We start from the raw sequence: 7094 nt of genomic DNA on the forward strand, positions 1-7094 counted from the left end.
GCATGGGCAGATCCCTTCAGCACTAACTGGGCTTCACTCTTGCTGTTCTACTTCAGACAAGTAGGGAAGGGCTACTGAGAGCTCTGATTTGGGCTTGCAAGTTCCCATTGTCTGGTGGTGACTGGACAGGATGCTGTACCATCATGCTGTTTAGTAGCCTGCCTGAAAATCTCCTTTCTTTGCCTTTGGGAAGTTCTCAGAACGTAATCTCACTCCATCTTGTGCTCTGTGGCTCCCCCAAATCCTAGGGTGGTAGGGACTTGTTCTACGCTGTGCAGATTCAAGTGGACACTGGGCGCCAAGTGACCACGGCTTCAGGAGTTGGCAAGGGATCTGCTGTATGCCGAGCAGGAGTTCAATGAGCCCCCCTTATCTCCCTGTGTTCTCCCTTGCTCTCTGTTGCCTGCATGGCTGCTGCAGTTAATTGCTGCTCTAATGAATTCCTTCCTTACCTACACTCGTCAGACCTGTCTGAGAATCCTTTCTCAATCAGAGTCAAGAATCCTCCCCTGATGAGGCTGAGGTTTCACCTAGTGCGCAAGGACAGACCTCTGCAGATGCAGCTGCCCGACAACACACTGTTTCTGAGAGGGGTGGAAAATTTGCATATGAGCTGGTTTCAGCAAAACATTTTTGGGTTTCTGTGTAAATTGTATGTAAAATATTTACTGTATGGCGTCACCCAAGAGAAGTGGTACGCATTACCAATTTTGGACATTTTGTGATTATAGTCAGAGAATGCTAAATGGAATAGAGGGTAAGGAAAAATTTTAAAGCCTTAACTACCCAAACAACTGAGGCATTCAGGCATTCAGGCCAGAGGTCTCCAAGCCCTGTGGCATCTCTGGACACTGGGTTGACCAGAACAGCAGTGCACATAGTCAAAGCTTGACCTTATTTCCTCTGGGGGTCCCTTTCCTTCTTCTGGATGGCAGATTTTTTCCACAGGCCTGTTCTAGTCCTGAATTCACTGCAGCAGGCCTTTGTCACTACCTTCCAAATATATTTCTTCTTGTCCAGGCTTCAAGGGAGGTTGGCTGCAGAAAGGAAAAGTTGGGACTATCTAAAAGCAGGATGAGAAAACTGAAAAATCTGCTGAAAAGGCCATGTTCCTGAGAACTCCTTGGGAAACGCTTCGACTGCAGGGTGGGAGAAGGGATTAGACCCAGCCCCCCGCCAGGGGAGACACAGCATGCTCATTCAGCTCAGGGCTCTTTCTGCCCCCTTTTCCCTGGGGAGTGACCAGGAGAGAGGGCAGCCCTGTCCCCCGGTTCCCCAAGGAACAAACAGGGGAGGTTGCCCGAGGTGAAAGGTTAGACACTGGTGTCAATAAAGTGAAGGGGATTTTGGGGAGGGGGCATAGGTCAGCAGGGAAGTTGGGGAAAAGGCAGGGGGGAGGTGAGAGCGCTGGCATGCCTGTCTGGGAGTGGAGAGGAACCAGGCTGACCGCCCCTTCCTCCGGCAGCTGTGGCCCTAAACGCGTGCAGGGGTGGCTGTGCTCCTCTGTGGCCCTGCCCCGCCCAGCGAGGCCGTTGGCCTTTGCCTCGGTGCCACAGCGTCGCGCACAGCCCCGCCCGGAGGACGCCTGTTAGTTGCCCTGCCCCTGCCTAGACTCCGGCTCCTGTGGAGGCGCTGCTCGGGCTGTGCTGTCGGGCGTGGGCCCCAGCTTGCCCTGTGGTCCTGCTGGCTACTTACTCCCTATCCTAAAGGTAGGATCGAGTTTTGGACGAAGGCCCAAATCAATTTCAGAATAAAATCTGAAACTGGGGGAGAATGAAGCAGGGGCTTGTTGAAAGTGAGCCCCCTTGAAAACATGGAGTTTGAGAAAATAATTCATGGGATGGTTTTGTGCTTCTCTTCTGTATATATATTTTCCTGAAAACATTCCAAAAGATTTTGCTAATTGTTAGTACACTGGGGCAAGTGTGTGGCCTCACAGAGTGCGTTCTCGTCCTGTAGGGCCTGTTGCTTGTTCAGAAAGAAAGGCGGTTTTCTTCTCTTGGAGTCTTGTTCCCCACTACGGACTCTTCCTAGAGAGCTGATGAGAGGCTCTACTCAGAGCTTAGGAGAAAAGCCCAATTACCTCTTGGACCGCATTCAGGCTGGGTGCCAGGACGCCTCCTTAGAGCGGTCCGCCCCGAAGTCAAGCGGAGGACAGTACGCTCTGTCCTGGGGTGACGTGGAGGCACGCTTCCATCAGGGGGCCTGGCTGGGACGGGCCTATCTGGCGGTGACGTTCTGATTTCCTTATTTGCCAGGTTCACCCCGCCTTCCTGCCTGATGTGACACCTCCCCACTTTGGCTTGTATTTTCTTACTATAAAGTGGGGGGGAGAAAAAAGGATGATTTCTTTCTTTGTACAACCCAGGGCTACAGGGATGGCTGTGAAACTGTTAGGGCTCAAAGAAGACAAAGAGAAAAAGCAGCAGAGAATCACTAGGCAGGACAAGGGCAGGAAGCAATCGGGGAAAGGACCCGCAGGGAGGAGGCGGGAAAGGAAGGCTGGGAGAAGGAGAAGAAAGAGGACAGGGGGAAGCAGAGAGGAGGCAAGTAGCAGGGAGGGATGCAGGCAGAGAAGGAGCAAGGGGAAGAATGATTCTCGTGTTGGGGAGGGTGGGGGGGCGGGCACGCTGAGAGCTCCTGGGGACACAGGGAGTTGGGTCTGAAAATCTTCAGGGATCCACTTTTCAGATGTCCTGGGGCCAGAGCTCAGTGCTCGGAAAACCCAGGGAGTATTCTTCAGCGGTGCCTGGGACCGGAAGGAGGGCAGGGAAACCCTCTGCAGGCCCGGGAAGTAAAGTATTCCAGCCTAAGGCTTGTTACTGGAACACAAAGCCTGAGGCCCCGTCAGGAGGGGACAGATTCTCAGGTTGGGGGGAGAACTGGTGAGTGTCCAAAGGAGGATAAAACTCCACTGTGCATGAAATCATACATACATATATATATATATATATATATATATGTACATGTCTATGTATGTGTATATGTATATGTGTAAATTTAAAACACATTAAGATTTTACTTGCTATAGGACAATGTATTAAAAAAATCACTATAAAAACTAGAAATGCCAAGCCACCACTGCCATGATGGACTCATGAGTGTGCGTGTCCAGCCCTGACCTTCAAAACACAGGGCCGCTGTGTGTGTGTGGGGGCCCTGGTGAGCCCCGAAGGGTCCTTCAGCTCCACTGTGGGGCAGCACACTGCCTTACAGCCGCCCTCTATCTCCAGCCCCGAATGGAGACGCACAGCTTCGCACATGGTCTGATGCTGGGATGGAGTATTTCAAGCCATGCAGTTCTGGGAAATCAAGGAAGGGACAGATTTCCCCACTGGGGCCTCAGTGACCCAGCCTCAGGCCTGCCCCCCCGGGTGGGAGCTTCCAGGCCCAGGTCTGTGTGGAGTGGGAGTCAGGGTTGGGCCCCATGGCTGATGGGCCCTTGGGGCAGCTTTGCTTTCCCTTTATTTCTCCGGGGGAGATTCTGAAGACCTCCCCCCAAGGGACCTTGCCCCGGGGAGCCCCCACTTGGCGCCTGGGCCTCCGGCTGCTCTCTTCATCCGCGAAAGGAGAAGCCGGGACGCCTGCTGCTAGGACTGAACCAGGGGAGGGCTGGCAAAATGCAAACATCTCCCTGCCCCCCGCGTGCCCCCACTTCCCATCCCTGCCGCACCCCCATGCTGCTGGTAACGCAGGGTGTAATCTCACTTCTAAACACAGAATTACAGAAACCAGGGGGAAAAGCCTCGAAAGGAATAATTAATTTCTGCTTCCTCATGCAAATCCTCTGGCCAGTCACTTAAGGCTCAGAGCAGCACCAATTCAGCTCCTGTGCAAATTCCAAACTGAAGGCATTTAGAAAAGAAGAGGGACGGAGAGGAGAGAAATTGAATGGATTTACTTTTCTAAGAACCAGAATTAACAAAGGTTCCATTTTCCATGGTTATGGGTCTGGCTAGACAGCCCTCACTGACAAGCTCTCCAAACACATGTGCTGGCCTGCTGAAAAGGCCTCCGTGTTGACTGACAGATAATTGAAGTGACAAATTGTTTCATTGTATTTGGCAGGCAGAGTGCTGTAGTAGATAATTACGGGGAACAGAGGCGCTCTGGGATCTCAGGTCACAAGACATGCCTGACCCTATTTTCTGAAAACTCTGAATGGGGTTCTGGGTCTCACAGGACCAGAATGTGAGGCTGCCCCTTTTTTGTTGCAGTGGAGTTTTTTTTCTTCCCGTTTCCCCTCCCCCTCGGCCTCCACCCTCCACCCCAACCCCCTTTTCCGACCTCATGATTAAGATCTAAAGAATATATAGAGACCTCCAGCGCTGAGGAAACTCACCACCCCCCTCCCCCCCGAGTCCATGCCTTTTAGGAGAACAGCTTGTGGATTTATCCGAGGTAGCAAGTTTGCAAACTCTTCCTCTTATCAGCTGCCCACCGTGGCCTGAACAGAGGCTGGCTGTCCTGGAGGGCCAGCGCCCGGGGACAGATGAATCACTTCAAATGGTTTCGGGACTGCAGTGCATCCTGGCAGGATAAGGGGAGCAGAAATTCTGTGTGGCTTTGTGGCATGGGATGTTCTGTAATGCCAACAGCTCTTCCTGACTTTAGTTTTCTGGAAGGACAGTTTGGGGATGGAAGAGCTCTAAAGATTATTCCCTAGTAGGACTTTTATTTTCCAGCTGAGCCCCCAGAGCCACCCAGACCTCAGGTGGAGAACAGGACCTCAGCTTGTGGGATTCCCTGTCCAGTGCTCTTTCCCCAGTCCGCAGCGCCTCCTGGGAGATGATGATGTAAAACAGTTCGTTCAGTACAAATAACAATGTCCCCTTGGCCTTCAGGGCTCCCCGCACTGCTGGATGATCCTGAAGAAACTGGCAGTAACTTCTCCCCAACAACGTTCAGCCTCCTGGGTGGAGAGGCTGGAGAGGGGGCTTTGTCCCACAGGGCCCTTCCCGCAGACCCCAGAAGCTCTGTCTCAGAGCAGAGGTGGGCCTGATGGGTCACTGGGAGCCCCGGGCAGCCAGAGGGGCTGGTGAAGAGGCTCCTACTTATAGGGGAAAGTAAACACCGGTCTTTCTGCTTCTGGCACAGCAGCCCTGGGCCTGCAGGCTCCGGGGTGAGGCAGACAGGAGGGGACGGGCTGTAAGGATTTGCAGCATAAACCTTGTTCGTGTTCTACAGAGCTTTGATGTGAACTGAAGACTCTCTTTTCAAACAGAAAGTTTTTAGAATTAGGCCAATTCTTTTTAAAAAAATTTTTTTATAATAGGTAGTATAAGTACATTTATTATATATATAAAGAAAATTGTTTTCAAGAAGTCTGAAATTATTTTTTTCTATTGCAGATAAATTATAAGACTGGTTCCATACTATAATAGTAAGTATTTTCTATTATTACATGATAAATTTCTAATAGAAAGGCCAGTATAAGGACAAATAGATACCTTTAATTCTTATATATAAATAAGGCTTAAACCATACAGATATATAAATCATTTTGCCATTTTCCTTTAAATGTTTGGATATATTCTTGCTCTTCCTGAGAGTAATTTGTTCTACATGTAGACAACATTAAACATATTGTAATAGAGCATAGATAGCAAAGAGTATGAAATAATCCAGGTACTTTTAGATGATTAAGTAGATTGTGGATAGTGGCATTTAAAGAAATTTTCACTCATAGAGGTGTGTGCTTTAATTGATAACTTTGATGGAAATTTTAATTCTGCATTTATATTTTTAATACATTGCTTTTATTCAGACACCAGTATTTATTCAATGGACAGAACCATGAGGTACCCACTGAAAGTGGAAAGAGTATCAAATGTTCAGATTAAGACCAGAGTTTTATGCAACATACTTGAACTGGCTTGGATTTTCCTTATATCTTTCAATGAAGTCTGTGTCAATTAAAGATTCTTTTGCTTCTTCAGATTAGTGGGCTCTAATTTCTGCACTAAGTTCCTTCCCTCTGTTGCATAGAACTTCCTTGTTTCTTCTAGGAATTTATTTTCAAAAGATTCTTGGTAAATTTCCAAATCAGAAGGCATATTTAAAAGTCTTTGAATCAAACATCGATCAGCCACTTCACCATTTCTTTCTTTTTCAGTCAACAGAAGAGTCCCATCTATAGTCTTGCTCTGAATGTTCTGATCACAAATTATGTGTGATTTAAATAATTCAAGCCCCATGTCCCAAATGGAAGATAGCACTGGAATCTGAAAAACGCTCTATCTAGGAACAGAAAAATGTTCCTAATCATGATCTTTTGTTACCACAGTGAAAGAAGGGGTGCACCGTTCCTGGAAGTACTGCACCAGCAGGCCGATGCTGCGGGGGAAGGAGCAAGCTCCTACTCCAACTTCCTGCTGCAAAAACCCATTTAATATATTGTCCTCGGATAGAGGATGTATCAGATATTAAACTGATAAGAACAGATATTACACTTGATCTTAGCTAAAAGGCTGACAAGCAATTAGGCCAATTCTTAAGATTCATTATTTTCTGCTGAATTTTCATCCCCTCCAACAGTAACTTAAAAAAAAAAAAAAGACCTCTCCAGTGTTGTGTTGTCATTCTCTGAGTCAAACCTTCTGCGCTCTAAGCTCAGGACTGGTTTTACAAAGAAAACTGTCAAACCCCTTTTATTGATTGATGTATAGGAGATACATTCTTAATGGAAGGCATTAATTAGAGAGATCATGAATTTGAGGGAAGGGGGATAGAGATAGCATAGGGTTGGAAATGAATGAAATAGTTTTAGAATCTTGGGGTAAGGGAAGAATATGGTACCACTCTGTGTTAGACGAAGATGGCTGCCATCAGTTCCCTCCTGCCCTGTGTTGCATACTTCTTGTCTTACCAAGAGGTGGAATAGAATTCTCTGCCTCTGGAGTCCAGACTGACCTTAATGCCTTGCGTGACAACAAGATACGGAGGAAGTGACTCCAGGGACTTCTAAGGCCAAGTCTGCAGCTTCTGTCTACGCCCTTTGGGACATTCCTTCTTGAGACCCAGCCGCCATGCCATGAAGAGCCCTATGGAGATGCCACATGAAGGTGCTCTGGTCACCAACCACAGCTGACCTC

At 48.4% G+C, this 7094-nt stretch overlaps 1 non-coding gene across 1 annotated transcript; it reads right to left on the bottom strand.

Annotated features, from left to right (window-relative positions):
- Nucleotides 1-6292: 6292 nt before the first annotated feature.
- On the bottom strand, nt 6293-6482 carry LOC118908314 (U2 spliceosomal RNA). The gene has a single exon (XR_005023139.2). It is a non-coding gene; the product is annotated as a U2 spliceosomal RNA (small nuclear RNA).
- Nucleotides 6483-7094: the final 612 nt, after the last annotated feature.

The sequence above is a fragment of the Manis pentadactyla genome, chromosome 7 (genome assembly GCF_030020395.1).
Source record: "Manis pentadactyla isolate mManPen7 chromosome 7, mManPen7.hap1, whole genome shotgun sequence".
NCBI lineage: Eukaryota > Metazoa > Chordata > Mammalia > Pholidota > Manidae > Manis > Manis pentadactyla.